We start from the raw sequence: 21,167 nt of genomic DNA on the forward strand, positions 1-21,167 counted from the left end.
TAATTAATGGGATCTGCTATTTTAACTGCTGCCTAACACTAAAAAAGAAACAAAAATTAGCAACAGTCTTTATCTCTACTCCCAACAAGTGGATTGTTGGTTCAGTCTATACAGATCCATAGCCTACTTTTTCAATCTTGTTAATATTGCTTTAAATGAAGCTCTTATCATCTTATCATTCTCCTGTCCCATTACAGAAAGCATCTCAACTAAGGTTTGCCTTCCCCAAGACCTGACTGTCTACCTCTACCACAATTCCCACTTTCAATATTTGTGAAATGTAGATCTGTGAATACAAATAGCACCGTGCCACCAATACCCAACTTCCTAAATTGAAGAGCACATACCCAAAATGTTACACCCCCATAACATGATAGAAGTTAAACTTATCAAGAAACTTGCTACCAGCTATGGAAAAAGTAGCTAAGAATAAGTTTAAGGAAGCTGAAATAGCTCATGCCTGTGGGGAAGAAAATGATGGAAAGACACATTTTTCTTCTCCATTATCTGCTCCTGAATCAGAGCCCTGACTTCTGTGCTAAGCAGAAAACTATTCCTGGCCTGGTCTTCAGAAACACAGGCAACATACTTTCAGTCTATCGCAGAGAGGCCTCAACTAATGCTGGAGTTAACAGAGCAAGTTGGAATGGCCTCGTGTTCATTATCTCCCAATAAATCCTGGCTTCAGGTAAGTAGCATCTGGAAAGAAATGTAAGAGTGCCTATACATTCATTTATTTTCTTCAATTCCAAAAACACACACAAATATACACAGTTAAACTGCTCCATGTCATGCAATACTTAGAATTTACTTTCCAAAGTGAAAGAGTTCATTCAAATTCCCTGAAGAAATATATCAATGCCTATTTCCATGTTTAATTACTCCAGTAGACATTTTTATTGGGATTTTTTTTTATCCTTCATGTGTTCCACAGAAATCTTTTTTTAAGTTTTTAAAGAGATGTTTTTATTAGTTTTATTGTGATAATGCCTCACATGTGTTCAATGTACCCTCCTCACACTCAGTTTCTCTGTCACGGTCCCTTCTTCCCCTTAATGAGAATCACCATTCCATTTTCACACATGCATATAAAAGACTTCCTCCAAAAAAAAATACTTCCTCCTTCTTCACCCTTCTCACCCCCTCCATTAGCCCTCCCCCACAATGAGTATTCTCTCTCAAAGACAATACTTTACTTTCCAGCCATTCATTTTTATTCAGATTTTTAATGTATATTAACTATTAAAAAGGGACTTGGCATGTTATTTTCTGTATGTGTATGCTATAATTTAGTCAGATTAATATTCTTTATTGTTCTTTTTCCCTCTCAACTATTCCTCTATTGTGCAATAGCTTTTGGTGAGTTTCCTGTGCCGTCTTTATACATAGACCAATGTAGTTTAAGTGGTATTCATTGCCTCCCATTCTACTTTCTAGTCCCCTCTCCCACTCAGCCCCTCCAGCAGAAAATGGACAGGTTGCTAATAGCTAAGCAAAGGAAAACTCAAATTTAGATGACACTCTTTTCATATATGTGTATGTAAGCAAAATTATATATATATATACATATATATATAAACATGTGAGAGAAACCTATCCAAAAACAGTAAATTTTACCTTTCTTCTACTATGTAAATGTATAATTACTCAGCAAAGACTGAAATACAAAGTTTTCAGACAGACAGTAAAGCAGTACAGACACTGAATTTGTATTTATTTTAAATGCAAATGCAGAGTAAATAGACAGGAAATACTAGTTTTAAGAAACTGAAAATTTATAGGGATGTAGACAAATGTTATCCATTACTTCATTGGTTCATACATTTATTGTGCATTTTTAAATATTATCTTCTGGGTGTTAGAAATAAAATTTAAAAATCAGAAAGTAAACTTGACTTTTGGATTTCAAGGAAAAAGAATATAGATATATAAGTATATAATTTAGAATAGAAGATGATGAATGTACTAATTTAAATGGATTGTATTTGATAGGGGCTCAAATATTGAACCATTGTAATTCTTTGCCAACAATATAGTCATCTCAGACCATGTTTAATGATTTTGATTTAATGATGTTCTTGAAAGTAATTGAAACATTCTATAATTTCCAAGAATATAATTAAACTTACATCAAACTAGCCTGTGAATATTCTTTTCTTGTGTAATATGTTCTTACTATTTGAAATGTCTCATAGCTCCTGAATCAATGTGTTGATTCAATGTTGTAGTTATTTGTCTTACTTTCCCATTTAATTCAACTATCTACTGAACCTTTAGTATTTTCTCTTGGAAAGGTTCAAGGACAGAGAAGCAGTCTACTTGTTTTAGGGCTCTTTGGAGAGCTGTCTGTAAGACTTGTTATTCTCCTGGCTTGAATACTACACTGTAGCCAATTCTCATCCACACAATTAGGCTAGGTACTTAATATGAGAGATGAGTGTAAGAGTTCAGATGAATACATTGAATTTCTTGCTTTCTGTTTATTGTCTCTTTTTGATACCAGTTTTGTGTTGAGGATAGTATTGATACTGAACATACATAGATAGGTATATATGTATTTGAATCTTTTTTTTTCCCCTCTGGCCAGTCCTGGGGCTTGGACTCAGGGCCTGAGCACTGTCCATGGCTTCTTTTTGCTCAGGGCTAGCACTCTGCCACTTGAGCCACAACGCTGCTTCTGGCCATTTTCTGTATATGTGGTGCTGGGAAATGGAACCCAGGGCCTCATGTATAAGCGGCAAGCACTCTTGCCACTAGGCCATATCCCCATCCCTGTATTTGAATCTTTAAAATTTCTAGAATCTATGAAGCCAACCATTAGTAGTTATGACCCAGAATGTGTTGTATTTGTGGTATATTTCCTTAAACTTCCAATTAGCAAGTAAAATTCAAAAGTGACCTTTTGTTGTTTTAATATTTGCAATATATCTGGAAAGATTTTATATGGCAATATATTTGGAAAGATTTTATACACCAGGTTCCTGCTTATTTTTATTCAGAACTTGTCTTCTGCTGAGATCAATAATTTACTTACCAGTAACACCTGAGATTCAATCCAAACACAGCCAATATCCCATTGCAAGAGATAAACACTGGACTTCGGATAACAAACTAGTTTAGACTATGTGGCAATCCCAGGTGCTAAAATATCATACCCAGTGGCAGAAGATTACTGGTCTTTTTCCCCATTGCAAGAGATAAACACTGGACTTCTGATAACAAACTAGACTATGTGGCAATCCCAGGTGCTGAAACATCCCAATGGAAGATTACTGGTTTTTTTCCCCCTCAGTACTTGTTAGATTAGGTTTTTGTTTCAGTACCTGCCAATACGGAGACCTAGTTTGAGAAATATGACAGACAAGGTAGACTGTAGAACTTTATACTAGTATTAAACAAGGGACCAGTAATAATCTCTGTCTAGATATTATATATTGTTGGGCAATAATTCAGGCAAAAGTAAAAGGGGGCCTTATAAAATAAGTCCTATTTCCCCAGAGACTCAAAGTTCCACAGGCAATGGAGTGTGAAATAAGGGGTTTCCCAAAGGCAGCTTTCAAGTATTCTTTGGTCAGGGATCAATCCTTCTCTTTAGGATATTCTGTTTAGTCCAATCAATGTGTCTAGAACAGTAATTGGGTATAAAATGTTGAGTCAAAATGAACTGGACACCTGTCATTTGTGGCCATGTCCCTAGATGTTCAAAACTCGTGGCTTTGTATGGACTTGGCAATACATCCAGAGTGTTCAGGCTGAGACTTGCTTAGACATTTGGGTTGATTTTACTCACTCTACCTCAGCTCTAAATTCAGTGAGTGTATGAATGAGTCTCAAATTCTCTCCATGCTTAAAAAATTCCAAATAAAAGAATCAGAACTGTATCATCTGTTTCATATAAAATTTAGGACTAGTGAAACGAATCTCTAGTTGCATTGATGGGACCAGTGCTTGCCGGGGGGGTTAAAGGAATGCTAGACTGTAAGCAAGCTCACAGTCTCTTGGAGTTGTTTGTTTTGAGGGCTTTACTGATATTTGAAATGAAGACCTCAAGTTCACTTGACTTGCTTGTGTTCGCTGTTGTTCTACCAGTTATGTCTCATTTCCATATTTGCCTTGTGCTGGTTATATGAGAGATGAAAAAATATTACAGACTTTTTTTTCCTGGCTTGGATTTAAATCATGATTCTCTATATCTCAGCCTCAGTAGCTAGGATTATAGATATGAATTCTGATACCAGACCAAGGCGTCCATTTTTAATAAAGCTCTATATGATTTATACAAGGGACGCACTTTACCACTAGGCCATATTCCCAGCCCCAGAGCTCTATATGATTTAATCAGTAAATAAAACTGCATACAAATATTCCAAATACTTCCTAAGCTGCTCCTGTAAGTATAGTTGAAAATACTTGTAGTTAAATATGTAACTATAAAAATAGTCTTTCTTTCATGGCCAGCCCGTTCATCTGCTGGAGATGCCTGGCTTCTATTCGCTTCCTGAAATCACAGTCATCTATTACTTCGTGTTATTTTGAGATTACAGAGCAACTGCACCCAGAAAAGAGGATGCTGGGTTGCCTTTTGCATCCTGTTTCAATGAGCAAGTTGTCAGCGAAATTCTGATTGCTGAGTTTGTGCAACCAGCTATAAGTCATAGGAAGGACCCAATCTTTAAACAAACTCGTGCTATATGCATTAGCCCTGACAGTAGTGTAAACTTGTTAAAGAAAAAACTCAAATGGGATCTGTGACACATGACTGTGTCAATAGAAAGTGACTTGCGTGACAGGCTGCCGTCTGCTACCTTCAGAACAAGTTTTTCAGTGTGTGGTATATGTCCTTGGGAGGACAGATCATTCTGATTATAAAAACAAGTGCCATTAAAAATGGGAATGAGTTGTCATTAAAAAATAAATGACTGTCAAGAAGAAAAATGTAGACTTGCTTATTTCTACCCTTTGATGTGTATTATATATTTTGAAAGATAGCAGTTTGAAGCTTTGAATTATTATGCTTTTGAATGTCACACCGATTTTAAAGCTTCAGATAAGTTGTCCCAGCAGAATAGTGTTTAGGCTGAGTCAATTCCAGTGAGGTTTTAGTATCCATATCTTCAGTTGACTGATGTGAATGGAGTAATTGAGAAATGTTAAAATGAACGATCCAGGGAAAGAAAGATGACTTTTCAAAATGACTGTAAACAAAATTGTTGTGAGAATTAATCTCATAATATTTTCAGACAGAATATAAGAACTGAAGAGTTTATGATATATACAATATTTATGTTATTTTATTTCCCATACTTCAATCAGCTTTGTGTTATTGTATTGTAGAATGGTCTTCATGAATCTTTGCAAATCGTTCCTAAAAGCCTAATGAATATTGTTAGACAAACTAAAGAACAGTCAAGACTTAAGCACCTTTACCAATGTCCAATCTGAAGTATTCTAACTATGAGTTTTTTTACTTCATTAATAATGAACACTACATCACTGTACTTGAGCAATTTGGAATGAAACTTATTGAAGACAATTTTCCCATTATCAAAGAAGTTATAATAATCTATGAAATAACACAGACATAGAGTTACCATGAGGTAGAACTATAGAAAGTTTATATGTATGACACAGAATTTCAAAATACAAGTACATGATTGCAATAGCAATCAGAATGGTTGTAAATTTAATTATTCTTATCCAGTGAATAAGATTTCAATGAATGATGCTAGGAAAGGAATATATATATATATACACATATATATGTGTGTGCATATATATACATATGTATAAATATGTAAATGTATATATATTTGTATATGTATATATGTATGTATACAGATGTATATATGTATATTTTTACTAGAAGGAATAATCATTGGACTATTAAGTGATCATTACATATATATGTATTTTACTGGAAGAAATAATCATTTAAATGTATTTAAATAATCACTGAAATATATGTGTGTGTATTTTAGTGGAAGTTAAACAAGGCAAGAATTCAAATCAAAGTACATTTCAGTACATTTTCAATTTAATATAAATTATTTATAGGAAAAAAGAGCAAGAAGAAAATAAAAAAAAAAGCAGTTCTGCAGGAGGAACCTGATATGTGAAAGATCATTCCAATTTCAGAAAGTATTTAGATTTTCTATACCAAATATAAAGTTCTCTTAAAAGGAACTGATAATATTTAAATGGAAAGCAATTTATATTTGTGTATATTCTGTTAATTTGTAATTCTCTCTATGAAGAAAAATGAATAGTTCAGACATTCCACTCGGGATATGTTAAAGCACAAAGCACAGATGAGGCCTGAAAGCCTTCTGGAATGCTGACATGTTCTATAAACAAAAAGTAAAAGTTCGTTACAGGTAAGAATAATAAAGTATTGATGAAAAGGGCTATGTCTGAGGAGAAAGAGCATGTTGGGATTTGTTCAGGAATAAGGAAGTACTGTACACTGTCATTCAGACCAAAAAGTGTTATGTGTAAGCAATCTAATATCTTCCAATTGAAAACTGACTGTAATTTATTTATTTTTTATTATTACATACTAGCTTATATCACATCAGTTCTTCCATCAAAAGCCACCAGAAAATATGAATAAGAAAGAAAACAACTGAAGAAATTTGAAGTCGCAAAAGAAGGAACATAATGACTTGAAACAAACATTTGATGTGTTTTCAACCCAAGGGTTTCATAGATTCTGAGATAGAGACTGAGGAATTAAGGTGTGAGATTTAACAATCACACAGAGCATAGACATGGAATAGTAAGCACTAATAAATTCAAATATATAACAATCTAGCTAAATGGTTACCTAATTAAATTCAAAATAAATCATAAAAGGCAAATTAAGAAATATAACAATCTACCAATGAGTCAAATAGTAGTTGGGAAAAATCATAAGTACTTACATTAAATATGAACAGGTTACGTATTTCAGTTGAAAGTTAATATTTATGCAGACTGAAAAGAACCCCAAAGATAAGGAAACAAAGGACTTCTTAATTTGTTTTATAGTTTTTAGATGACCATATTCTTTACTTCATATATGGTGTATACACGTGAATATCTGAGGAAAGCTGGGAAAAGGGCACAGAATCAGTAGAAAGTGGGTGAAAAAATACAGCAGAGCAGTTCTTTGGCTGCACTGGACATTAATGAAAGTGAACTAAGGAACTCAAGGGCGGTTAAAGGAGAGAGGGAATGAGAGAGAAAGAGGGAACACCTGATACTAAGCAAAAAGAAAGAAATGTACTTACCACCTGATCTAGAAGAAATCATTCTATTGTCAATGTTCAGAGAGTTCATAAACCTTGTAGATTAGAATGATGATGCTTAGAAGAAACAAATCACTTACTAGACCAAATATTACTACTGTTAAACAATTATCAGGCAAACATTATACTGCCAAATGTTATGCATCCTCCAATAATAAAACAAATCTATAAAGAATAAGTATGAATTAATAGTGATATAAAATAATTTCTAAGAAACTGGTGATATCAGTGAACAAAAATGAGGAAAACTACAGAATAGTAGATAAGTAAATTAGAAAACATACACTTTCTGCAACAAGCTGTTATAAAAGGCATATTAGCTTCAAACATACTTGAAAGGGTATCAAAATGCAGTCATTATTTACACATAAAACAAAAGTTCAAAGAACTTAAGTCATGCGAAATAAGAAACGAATATTTAATAACTGCAGTGCAAACAAGCCTAAAAATAACAAATAGAGCTATACTTATATCTGTTTCAGATATTTAGAATATAATGAAACATTTCTAAACAAATTACACAGAAAATATCACAAGGAAATTCAGAAGATATCTGATTGAAAATTGTGTCTAGGTGCTACCAAAATCATGTTTTAAGGAATACTTAAATCATTATCAATATCCAATAGATAACATTTCAGATCATAGTAGAAAAAGTAAACAGTGCTAGTCGGACACTGGTGAATCATGCCTGTAACCCCAACTATTCATGAGGCAAAGTTCATGAGGATCAAGGTTCAAAGCTAGCCTGGGCAGGAAAGCCCTTAACAACCTTATTCCCATTTAATCATCAGAAAGCCAGAAATGGAGCTGTGGCTCATTACCCTTCTGGAACAAAACAGAGACAGTATCAAGGCCTTGAATTCAAGCCCCAGAACCAGCACACACACAAAAAAAGTAAGTGATGCTAATAGTGAATAACTTAAATATTGACTTTAAGAAAACCACAGATTAATCAGAAAGCAGAAAATATAATAAAGAGATTTCTGAGATTTCTTTGTGCATTTTTCCCCCTGGATAATCAATCTACTGAGAATGGGAATTTAAAGTATCAAACTATCATTGTAGTGGAGTCTATGTATGTTTTTAAATCCAATAGTATATGTTTAACAGAATTATGTACTATAGCATTTGGCACATAGATAATAAGAATTTTTATGTCTTCTTGACTATAAGTTTCCTTTGTTAATATAAAATAACCTTATTTGTTGTTCTGACTAATTTTCTTTTGAAGTCTACTTTGTCAGAAAATGAATATAGTTACTCCTACCTGATTTCAGGGTCTATTTGCTTGGAAGATTTTTTCCCCCCAATCTTTCACCCTAAGCTAGTGTTTGTTTTAGTTAGATATGTGTCATTTTATAAAAACCAAACCCAAAATAAAACACCCCCCCCCAAATTAGATAGTTTTTTTGCCTTTCAATCCAACTTAACATTCTATGTTGTTGATTGGAGAATTAAGTCCACTAATACTTATTTTTAAAAATGAACAGAATGTCATTAGTTCTTGCCATTTCCGTCCAAATTTTATTTCTACCTATTACTGCTTATTCATCCAGAGGGAAATGTTTTCTTCATTTCTGTGTGCAGGATGTCTGAGTATTTTCTGTAGTGCTTGTTTATGGGTGATCAATTTTTAAAGTTTTGGTTTGTCATGAATATTTTTATTGCTCTTCTGTTTTGAATAAAAGCTTCACCTGCTATTCTAGATTTGGCCTTTGTTAACTTTTACTGCTTGAAATACATTCTTTTAAGCAGTGCTTGCTTTTAGGAACTTTGGTGAGAAATCTAATCTGACCTGATGGGGTGTGACCATTCTTTTGTCTCTTACAGATCTTACAGTCTTCTGTTGAATATATTTCCTATGCCTTTAGCTTTCCTGTCCTTCATCAATACACATAAGACATAAATTTGAGCTTTTAATTCAGGACTGCAGTTCTTTCAAAGTCATTTCATATTTGATTAATCTTATTTTGGATTTTTCTTTTGCCTTCTGTGCTGTGTATATTCTGCCTTCAATTCCTGATATTCTGTTTCCCAAGCTGGCCAAGCATCCACTCGATGGCACCTCTCAAGCTTCTGTATAATGGTTTTCAGAATTTATATCTTTTTATTGAGATCCTTTTTCATGCACTGACTTCCTTATCAATAACTTTACATCTTTTTATGTCTTTTTTTCTTTTGAGATGTATTCTCTTTGATTTATTATAGAGTTTTAGCATGAGGCTCTATTCCTCCTTTTGGTCTAGGAGACACTGAAAAAAGTTGCTGTCAGTGATCCATCTTTTTTTAATAAGAGTTCAAATTCATCTTGAAAGATGACTTCCACAACTTATTGTTATTTATTTATGAACTAAGATGCATTTGTAATATGAAGGAAATTCTTGTGCTATTTCCTTACCTATACACTGTACTTTGAACAAATCCATCATCTCATTGCCTTCCTCTTTTTGAGACATCATTTAGTAGGTTTCATTATGCTGTGTTTGTATACTAATCTCCATTTGAACACTAATATATTGCAACTATTTATGGCTGACTTAATTTAAGGTGAGAGACAAAACTGTGGGAATACATGTGCAGATTATTATGATTTTCTAGTTACTTACGGAAATATCCATATGCCGACCTACTTTTGTAACATGCTCCAGAGCACAAGACTGCCATGTAATTTATCTTCTCTTAGTATGTCTCAGTGACGTTTCAGAGACTTTATGTTTTCACTCATTTCAAAAACAAAATACAAATAGACACAATGAAAGGCTTAAGCTAATGTTTTATGTATTTCATGAAGAATAGGAATGTAAACTAAATTTGCCACGTGTATTCCTTTGGCCTCTACTTTTTAAATATCTGTTAGTAGCTTTTATTTGTGTCTCTTTATTAATATTGATAGGTTATTATTATTTGTGCCTCTCTTTCCCATTTGCCCATCCTATTTAATCCTTACAACCATTATAACTCAACATATATATATATATAACATCCTATAATAAAAAAATCTATTATTTAACATATTGAGAATGAATGCTGGCCAAGTATGCATATTTTCATATTTTCTTTGAATTTTACTTGTAGAAAATTGTTAAAATCTTGTGTAGTCATTCTGTTAGTTACAAAAGTAGTCTTTAATTCATATGTAATAGAACTCTCTGAGGTCAGGGTGTTTTCTTTATTTGGGGCGTAGGTGAAAATTATGAGTTTCTAACTTAGTCACTAAAACACTAATTTTTAAGATTTTTTTACACATATGCACACACAGACTGGCAGAAATAAAACTGTTGCAATAGTGACATGTTAACTAATGCTGGAAACAACTAAAGAAAACTATAAAAGTTGGTGTATGTAGAATGTACTTTTTCCTATTGGAGCCATCAAAGTCATAAAAATTGATGTTTAAGAAGATAATAAAAATTTAATCACTAAAGAGTTATTTATTGTTGGCCTCGGTGCCTCACAACTGTAATCCTAGCTACTCAGGAGGCTGAGATCTGAGGATCGTGGCTCAAAATCAGCCCAGGCATGAAAGTCCATGAGACTTTTACTTCTAGTAAACTATTCATAAAAGGCTAGAAATGGTACTGTGACTCAAGAGGTACTGTGCCCGCCTTGAGCAAAAACAGGGACAGCGCCAGGCCCTGAGTTCAAGCCTCAGGATTGGCACAGAAATAAATCATTTGTACAAGTCCTTATTTATACTTTCATAGAAATAAAGTTGTGAAACATTCGTTGATTTCTTTAGTAAAGTCTTATTCTAGGAAAGCTAACTTATCACGTCTGTTTTTCTGTTTTTTTACAATCCTGGTGGATAAAGTCTACTTCATCCGTGTTGCCACTCACAAATATAGCATGATGACTAAAAGTATAAATGACAAAAAAGACTATACTATTAAATATTAAATATTAAGGTAATAGTTTTAAAATAAACAGATTGAGCAATACATTTTCCAGTGACTAATGCACACCACTGGATACATAATGATAGCTTTTGTCTTTGAGAGTTGAACTTGACTAATGCTTGGTCAGTGTTTGCCTCCAGATTTCCATAGAAAGAACTAAATGGCCATCAATGAGCGAGTGAAACAGGATTCTTTCATCATTGGAGTTAGGTCTGAGAAGGTTATGCTGATATATGCTGGAAGAGAAAACTGTGAGAGAAGAATTGAGATATACTATCGCTGAAGCAGTTATTCAAGGATTGTGGGAGCAAGAAATGCCTTAACATATCGAGGGTATTTGAAACTACTCATTATGTGATGCTAGGGAAGACATAGCTTGTTGTTTTTACATGTTTCAATGAGATTTTGTCACTACAACTCCAGAAAGGTTGTATGAAATTTCTTTTGTTTTTTTTGGCCAGTCCTGGGCCTTGGACTCAGGGCCTGAGCACCATCCCTGGCTGTCGAGGTCCTTCATCCCCAGCGCTCTCCTGGCCAGAGGGAGAGGCGGGGAGCTGCACCCCAATGGGCAAGCCAAGAAAAGGTGAAGAGTCAAACCACCCATACCCAGCCCCCTTGGGCAGGAGACAATCAGAGGGCCCGGGAGAAAGTTCACACAGTCTCAGTTTAATTAGGGAGGAATCACACTTTTAAGGCTCAGAGAGCGGCAGGAAGGGGAGGGGTGTAGCGCACCTAGCCAGGGGCTATGATTGGCGGCCTGAGCTGTCCGTCAAGGGTGGAGAGCCGAGGGACCTCCCTAAGGGAGGCCCTAAATCTATGTCACAGCCCACAGGACCGCCTCTGGGTTCACCACCAGTCGCCATCTTAGCCCGAGGCTGGGAAGCGGTTCTAGACCCAGAAGGCAGGCGGGGCTAACAGCCATGCAGCCCCAGGGCTGGGAAAACAGGCTCTTAATGATGCAAGGCACCCGGGCAGGCGGGCCCCACACCTGGCTTCTCTTTGCTCAAGGCCAGCACTCTGCCACTTGAGCCACAGCGCCACTTCTGGCTGTTTTCTATATATGTGGGGCTGGGGAATCAAACCCAGGGCTTCATGTATATGAGGCAAGCGCTCTTGCCACTAGGCCATATTCCCAGCTCCCTGTATGAAGTTTCAAGAATTTAAAATTCTATGGCTTCCTACTTGTCATTTGCATGTCTAAAAAAAGATAACGAAAACACTAATTCAATATAATCACATGCATATCTAAATATATAATCACAGAAATTCTTCAATCCTGTGTAAAAAGTTTTCTTTCAATAGTGATAATATGTTCTCAAATATCTGAGAATCATTGATTTTTATTTTTAAAATGAGGTTTATTCAACCATCATTGCTATTTATAAGCAAAATATTCCCGGAATGTTTTCCCAGTTAGAACATCCTTTTACTATTTCCCCAACTCAGTTTGACGTAAATAATTTTAAAGGCATACAGTATGTTTTGTTAGAGAATTTAATTAGATCTTCAAGAAAATAAACTAAATTATACTCTGAATCGTTATCTATTCCCTATCTTCTTTAGATAACCTATAACTAAATACTCTGAATTGCAGTAAGTTAAGGAAAATTCTTTAAAACATGGTAAGGATTTGGTATCAGATAAAGGTCTGCATTATATTTCATTATACAATTAAAAAAATCCTTAGTTTCACAGGTAGATTCAATGAGATCAATAAGATCAAGCTCTCATTTCCAAATAGATAGAAGATCCAAATACTGCTCAAAAGCATTATGTTAAAAGCAATTCAGCAAGATATTTGGAAAATTCACAAATAAGTTTCTTTAATTTGCTTCTGAGCCAGACACCAGTGGCACATACCTAAAATCCTAGCTAGCTACTCAAGAGGCTGAGATTTGAGGATCACAGTTTTAAGTCAGCCAAAGGAAAAAAAGTCTGTGAGATTCTTATCTCCAATTAACAAGCAAAAAGCCCTAAATAGAGTTGTGGCTCAAGTGGTAGAATGCAACATTGAGGGGGGCGGGGGGAGGAAACAAAAAACAAAAGCTCAGGGACAGTGCTCTGAGTTCAAGCACAATTTCTTTCTGATTGTTCCAAACTATTCTATTTCACCTAGTCATTTATTAAAACTTTACATGTATTTTTCCTATTTTCAAATTCGTTTTTTAACTGAAATCCCATCAGTGTTATAATCAGTCCAAAACACAAGATGGTTTGGCGTAGCATTTTGTCTGACCTATCACTTAAAACAATTTGCAAGTTTAACACAGAATTAAAATTAATGGAGCCTGGAGCCATGCTTGCCTGTAATCCTAGTTTCTCAGGAGGTTGACTTCTGAGGATTGTGATTCAAAGCCAGCCCAGGCAGAGCATCCATGAGACTTTTATCTCCAATTAACCACCAGAAAACTGGAAGTGGGCATTGCGGCTCAAGTGGTACATTGCTAGCCTTGAGCTGAAGAGCTCAGGAGCAGCGCCCAGGCCCAGAGTTCAAGCCTCATGACTGACAAAAAGAAAATTAAAAAAAAAAAAAAGGCTAAATTCTAGTGTCTCGTATGAAAAGTAAAAAAGATAAAGAAAAGGTAAAAGAAAATGTAAAAAGGCATAAACAAAAATACATTGTAAAAATTAAATATAAATAAATAAAGCAAAGGCAGTATTACATTTTTTAACTAATTTTTTTTTTCCCCAGTACCGAGGCTTAACCTCAGGGCCTTGGGCTCACTTAGCTTTCTTGCTATAGCTATTGCTCCACTACGGGAGCCATACTTGCAATATAGCATTTTGCTTGTTATTTTAGAGATGGTGTCTCACATATTTCTGGCCTTGATTGTCTTTGAACCTCTGTTGTACTGATGTCAGCCTCCTGAATATCTAGGATTTCAGGCATGAGCCACTGATACTGAGCTTTATTAATTTTTAAATTGACAAAACTGTAATAAGAGGAATAATAAAGAGGAAAATGTTGAAAAATACCCCTATATATGCACTATATATGTATATGTGTGTACATATATATATATATAAGCTCAGCAGAGATATAATAAAATAGTACAAAATTTTTATGTTAGGCTCTAGAAAGATACTTTTAAAAAGAAAACTATGAGCTAGGAAAGGTGGCTTATGCCTGTAATTCTAGCTACTCAGGAGGCTGAGATCTGAGGATGGTATTTCAAAACCAGCTTTGGCAGGAAAGTCTGAGAGACACTTATCTCCAATTAATCACAGAAAAAGCTGGAAGCTGTGCTATCACTCAAGTTGTAGGTCTCTAGCCTTGAGCAAAAGGGAGCTCAGGGACATCACCCAAGTCTAGAGCCCCAGGACCAGGAAAACAAAACAACAACAACAATAAAGAAAGCTAAAAGAGAAAAACAATATGCTCAGAGTAAAATGAGAACTAAATATTCCCATGCTATTATGGAAATTTGGCACTTACCTTGTATTAAATAAATGTTTTACATTTCTATTAGTGATAGTTATTAAACATTAGTTCAATGAGCAATTTTAATTTAATACCGCTTTTTAAGAGAAGAGAAAAAGAGATACTTTTTCTATTTCATTTTATGAAGTTAGTTTCATTTTGACATCAAAAGAAAATATTACAAAATATACAAAGTAGACATGTTAATACAAGAGTTGCAAGCAACAAGAAAATAAAAGCCTTCTTGGTATTTCTAAGTAACTATGAAATTAACCAAAAAATAACCTAGTGATATATTTCAGGAATTCTAATGTATATACCGAATAGGGACTGAATTTAATTGTTATTCTAATAGCATTTCATATTCCTTCCTGCTATGTCCTTGAATTTTCATCCTTTGATCTCCACCTCCCAAGTAGCTAGGAACACAGATAGGAATACCACCACCCCTGACTAAAAATGAAATACTCTGACAAAATGTTATATGGAATACTTATCAAAGGCTACATAAAAATCAGCCTAAAATGATAGATATACCAATTTACAACATAAATTATGTTGTATATTTGAGGAAGAATCAGTAAAGCTAGAAAAGACACCATTTCCAGTACATAAGATGAGAGGAAAACAAATCCTAGCAAAAAACCTAACACATTCCATTAAAACTGCATTCTTATTTTACTAAATATAATTTTAAGTTCTATGTAATTATCTTTGGATTAATTCTAGATGATTTAAGCTCTTAAATATTAAGGATAATTAATTCTTTATACCATCAGAATAGATACAGATATTAGTAAAGCAACACATATGTACACAAATACAAAAGATATGTACAATTAGTATGTTGAGCTGAAATACAACTGTAAAAAGTGGATAATTTTAAATGATTAAAGCTAAAGACTTCTGTTCGTTTTACAAAATATATGTGTATTTGTGTGTGGTGTGTTTTGTGTGTGTGTGTGTGTGTGTGTGTGTGTGTGTGATTGCAAAACATACTGGACAAAAATATTTGCTACAGATTTGATTTTCTGCAAGATGTTAGCAACCAGAATATGTAAGAACAAACCTCTGCCAAGAGAGGAATTAAGAGCAAGAAAGGAAGTAAAGGGATAACAGAGAAATGTGGGAAGAATGGAAACACCGTCATAAACAGACCTTTCATAGAAGATGAAAAATAAGTGTGAAAAGACAATCACAAAAGCACTATGCAAATGTGTTACTCTGCACCTTAGCAATTCTACCCAAAAATATGATCTATGAAGTGAAGCCTAGTACATAGCCTTCCACAGACCTAACACAGTTAATAACAGTATAAAAACAAAAACTTTCTAAAAGCCCATCAACTCTGGAATAGATAATTAGCCAAAGTAGATTCATAAAAAATGAAAACTATCAAACAACAAATGAATTAGTTGAAAAATGACAACTGTATTCTAAGATACTGCTAATACATTCCACTGCATTGCCAAACAGCATGCTCTTGTATCTCATGTGACATATAAATTATTTTTGTAATTGTTAGCTTTGCAACTTGAAATTGCTTTCATTTTTTTTTCCTGCACTAATTTGTGTCCTTTTAGTTTCAAATATTCTGGGCTCATCATCCAATTCTTTTTTTTTTTTCTCTTTACATATTTTTAAGTTTTCAATTGGATTCTTAGATTCTATAGAATATATAGAAGACCCCATTGTGGTCCAGTTCTTCAGCTTCTGAATTTTCTTCTTTTGTCTATGTACTAACAATATTATGTTTCTTTTAATTTCTCCAGAGGGGTTACAGTTTCATATGTAAGTCAGTTAGTACATTTCTTAGCCAACTTGTTATCTCCTCCCTCATTTGCCCCCTCCCCCTTCCCTTTTCCCTCTCCCCCCATGAGTTGTACAGTTGGTTTACACCACATGGTTTTGTAAGTATTGCTTTTGGAATAGTTTGTCTTTTTTTCCTTTGTCTCTCGATGTTGGTATTCCATTTCCCTTCCCTAGTTCTAATACATGTATATATAGTATCCAAGGTATAAGATCAGATACAGTGATAGCAGGGGTAAAACCACAGGAAGGGAATACGAGAGAAAAAAAAAAGGGCACAAAAGCCCAATAGCTATGCCCATATGAAATGAACTCCCCGTTATGAAAACAAGTGATATATCATTGTTGTAATTATTTGCAACATGCCATGTGAAATCATCATCCAATTCTTAAGAAGTCTTTTTATTTTATATACAACTTTGTCTCCAGTCCATTTTCAGCTTGCTTTAATACACAATGGTTCCTCTCCTGGACCAATATATAATTATCATCTTTTTACATTTTTTATCCTGACTTGTTTAGCATTTTATTGTTGTTCCCTGCCTTCATTTTGTTATTTTATATTTGCAAGTAATTTCTCAAGGAGGTACATATAAAAGCAGTCAGTTATTGAGCCCTTGCCAAACTTGAAAATGAAAAATGATTCTATCTTCACACTTACTTTTTGTTCTTAATTATACATTTCTACATAGCAAATTATCTCCTGATTTTCTATGGTTAAAAATAATTTAATATTATGTAATCCTGCCATCATTTCAGTAAGACAGAAAAACAATGGCTTACTTCCTTTATGATTCTTTATTTAAGCCTCAACACTGAGGCTCAGATAGAGATTCCTGGAAAAGCCATTGGGTTCTTCTGCCCACTGGGATAAAGATACCCAACATCATATAGTCATGGCTAAATGCAGGGTTGCAGTAGTTATAATAAGATGGATATATATGCTGTTATACTGCTCTCCTGTTCTGTCATGAAAATTTTTTGAAGCCTGTTTTCTCACATTTGTAACCATGCTAAATTTTGAAAGGTACTCCATCATTTGATGTATAATACTGCAACAACATCAAAAGAAACTTTAAAAACCTTTTTGCATCAGGACCTACTTATTTTGGTCTGGATGTATAAAAACCAATTTTCTGGTATATCAACAATGCTAACATAATTCTTTGAATTGTTATATTAATAGCTTTGATATAACAGATTGACTTAGTCTCTGGGTGACTTGCCAGATTAGACACCTATGTCTTTGTTGGCACACCTTTTCTTTTGGTCCTTTCTTTGAGACAATTTGCTTTCTTTGAAGACAAACAGAAAACTAAAAGTCCAGTCAGGCATCCATGGCTCATGCCTGTAATCCTAGCTACCCAAGAGGCCGAGGTCTGAAGATCATAGTTCAAAACCCGCTGGAGTAGGAAAAAATGCCCATGAGACTCATTAATCCAATGTACCACCAAGAAGGTGGAAGTGGAGCTGTGGCTTAAGTGCTAGAGTGCTAGACTTGAGCAAAAAGCTCAGGGACAGCACCCAGCCCAGGCCTTGAGTTTAAGATGGAGGACCAGCACAACTACCCCCCCCCCCCTTACCACCCATCCCACCGCAAGCCTAGTAATATATGTCTTTTCTCACTGACATTTAAAATGAGGCTATTCATTATCATTGCATCTGCTGTTTTCAATTAGGTTTCCCAGACTATTACTTACAACTGGCCAACAATCTTTGTAAAATTGCCCCCTATCTTTTAAACATAAACTGGGATCATATAAACCCCTTAATGTAACAATTATAGTTTGGAAAATTTTTCAGTACATAATCCTATTCGCTGAAACCTCCTCTACCAAATTCAAGCTATATTACATAATTTACATTTTAATGTTTGCTTTCTTCAGCCCATTTCTGTAATAAATAAGTTTTTATGCAATATCACATGGTATTTTTCATATTAAGATAGTAGCAAATTTAGTTACCAAATGAAAAACATTTCAGAAAAGAAAAATCTCCAAGGTACATTTTCTTTTTTATTTTGAAATATATTTATTCATTGGAATGCAACATCTCATTTACAGCACAGGCCTATCATAACTCCCAATGGGTGTTTAGGGGCTGATAAACTAATTTCAATAAGCCTATGTGCAAATTAGCATAAAAAGGCAATTTTACTAATTTGCCAGAGTGCTTTCTTTTGTGCACAGAAGCAACAGGAATGTGAATGCAATTGTGTTCAAAAATATCATTTGAAAATAATGGCCCTTAGTTTCTCCTTTAGGTCTACGAAAACTATAGACGGCTTAAATAGACTTACTTTTTGTTCTGAGAAATAAATTAGGCTCATAAGCATAACAAATTGTGTTGGAATTTTGGACAATGCTGATTATGAAAATGATCATTCAATAGATTCAACTTTTGTGGGGGAGGGGAGGGCTGGGTCTTGAGGCTTAAACTCTGGGCATGGTCTCTGAGCTCTTTTGATCAAGGCTAGGGCTCTATCACTTTGAGCCACTTCTGGTTTTCCTAGGGTTAATTGGAGATAAGAGTCTCACGAATGTTCCAGCTGGGGCTGGCTTTAAACTGCAGTCCTCAGATCTTAGCCTCCTGTGTAGCTAGGATTACAGGCATGAGCCACCAGCTCTGAAGTTTCAATTTTTTTAAATAAAGAAAATACATAGAAATGTTCAGAATGATTTCAAGTATCGATGAGATAGAGAGTTTAATCTTGACCTTCACTATAGGAAAGTGTTGGCCATTTGATGGCTTTAATACTATTCCGAAAAGGTATGACAGGAAAATACCCTAACAGAGTATAACAGAATATCTGCCTGAGGGTGTGGAAACACAGCATGGTATCTTGCATCTTTTTTGCTTTTATATGACAATATCCAAGATTAAAGTCTCTGTCAAATATGCAAACACAAAGTGTATAGGTGTACAAAAAAATTCTATTTCATTTAAATTTTATTACTGAAGAAATACAGTACTCAAATAAGAAATAATATACCTCTAGTTGTGTTTCTTCTAGTTTTTATTTCCTCAGATTGAGAAATAAAGTGAATTAGACAGAAGTAGGATCCATAATACAAAAATACATAAAATTTATAAACAGGAAAATTAATATATGAACTCGAGTCCTCTGCTTAATCATCTTTAATATAATTATTAACTCATATCATTTAATTACACACATTAATGGCTTGATTGTGAATTTACTGTCAGCATACACTATTACTACGGTTTGATACTATTCACCCTTCCATGTAGCCTCCCATTTCAGTTTCCTTCTTTTCTGGTAGTTGAACATTGTCCCATGAAATGCAACCCAGCCTTATCCAATGTTGCAATAAGTTATACTGTGAAATTGGGAATTCCTTGCATTGGTGAGTATGGGTCATTTGCTGCCCGTGCCAATATATACATATATATGTATGTATCTATCTATCTATCTATCTATCTATCTATCTATCTATCTATGCCCATTTTTATTTGGAGGATATATTTTAATTCAAAGCCACACCGGTTTACTCACATATTTTTAGTGATAGTAATGTTTCTATGGATTGAAAAAAAAACACAAGAGAAATAGAAAGACTGAGATATAGGCAAGATAAGTGATCTCATATGCAAATCAGTGATAGTGCCTGCACCATGATTCCCCTTTCCTTACCACAACAGTCTTTCCTCCATCCTTTGAATTTCACACTCAAAAACTCCATTTTAGAAAATCATGTTTAATTGAAAAACACAAGCACTGTGACATTTTAATCTGTTTAAATTAAAAGATACCAGGGCAAATTTGATCCAAATTATATGACTGAGCCAAAATATTCAAGCCTCTATTACTCTAGAATTATGATCATGGGAGATGACAAATTGTTTTCTAACGATTTTCCACAGATTTCACAACAACACAGAGCATTTATTTTCAGAGTTGAGTGTAAAGCAGTAAAGAACATATTTAAAAGATAAAACTATTTATTTTTTTAAATCACAGACTTACAAATTGTTCTCCAATAGTATAAATAAAGCCTCACGTGGAGGACTCAATATGACAAGAAATTAGTAATAGGATGTTATAGTTGTGTATATTCAACAGGAAAGGTAAATAGAAGGTAAATGCTTGAGTTTCAAGAAACTGGAATGGAGACAATCCGGCACAGACTTAGTGCACATAACAAATGTGCATTAAAAAAACAAAAGTCATGCTTTATTAAAAAAACACACAATTAGAAATCAAAAAGCTGATGCCTGATTTAAAAGTCACAAAGTGTCACCTCAGCAGATGTCATAGGACCAGCCCATAGAAGATGTTCAATATATACTATAGATGTATAAGTACCAAATTTAATTTAAAATTTTAAGTTATTTGCAAAGGTGTAAGATTGTTTTCACTATGAAAAAAATTTCCTTGCTTCAGGCAGATGAGTTGGAGCATAGATTAGACCATAAAATGGCAAGAGGCTGCCGTGGCTCCCAGTATTACATCATCAAAGCAACAAGTACAAGAGGAAATCAGCAAGTGTACAGATCATAGAGGAAGCGACAATTTATAGGCTGGAAGAAAATATTTGTAAACTATACACATAATTCAAAGAAGAAAGGGAGGGAGAGGAGGGGAGGGGAGGGGAGGGGAGGGGAGGGGAGGGGAGGGAAGGGAAGGGAAGGGAGAAAAGGAAAGAAAGGAAGAAAGGAAAGAAAGAAAGAAAAGGGAAGAAAGGAAAAAGAAACTAGTCGATCTAGTTGATGAAGGAATCTCAGTATATT

The sequence above is a fragment of the Perognathus longimembris genome, chromosome 19 (assembly GCF_023159225.1).
Source record: "Perognathus longimembris pacificus isolate PPM17 chromosome 19, ASM2315922v1, whole genome shotgun sequence".
Taxonomy (NCBI): Eukaryota; Metazoa; Chordata; class Mammalia; order Rodentia; family Heteromyidae; genus Perognathus; species Perognathus longimembris.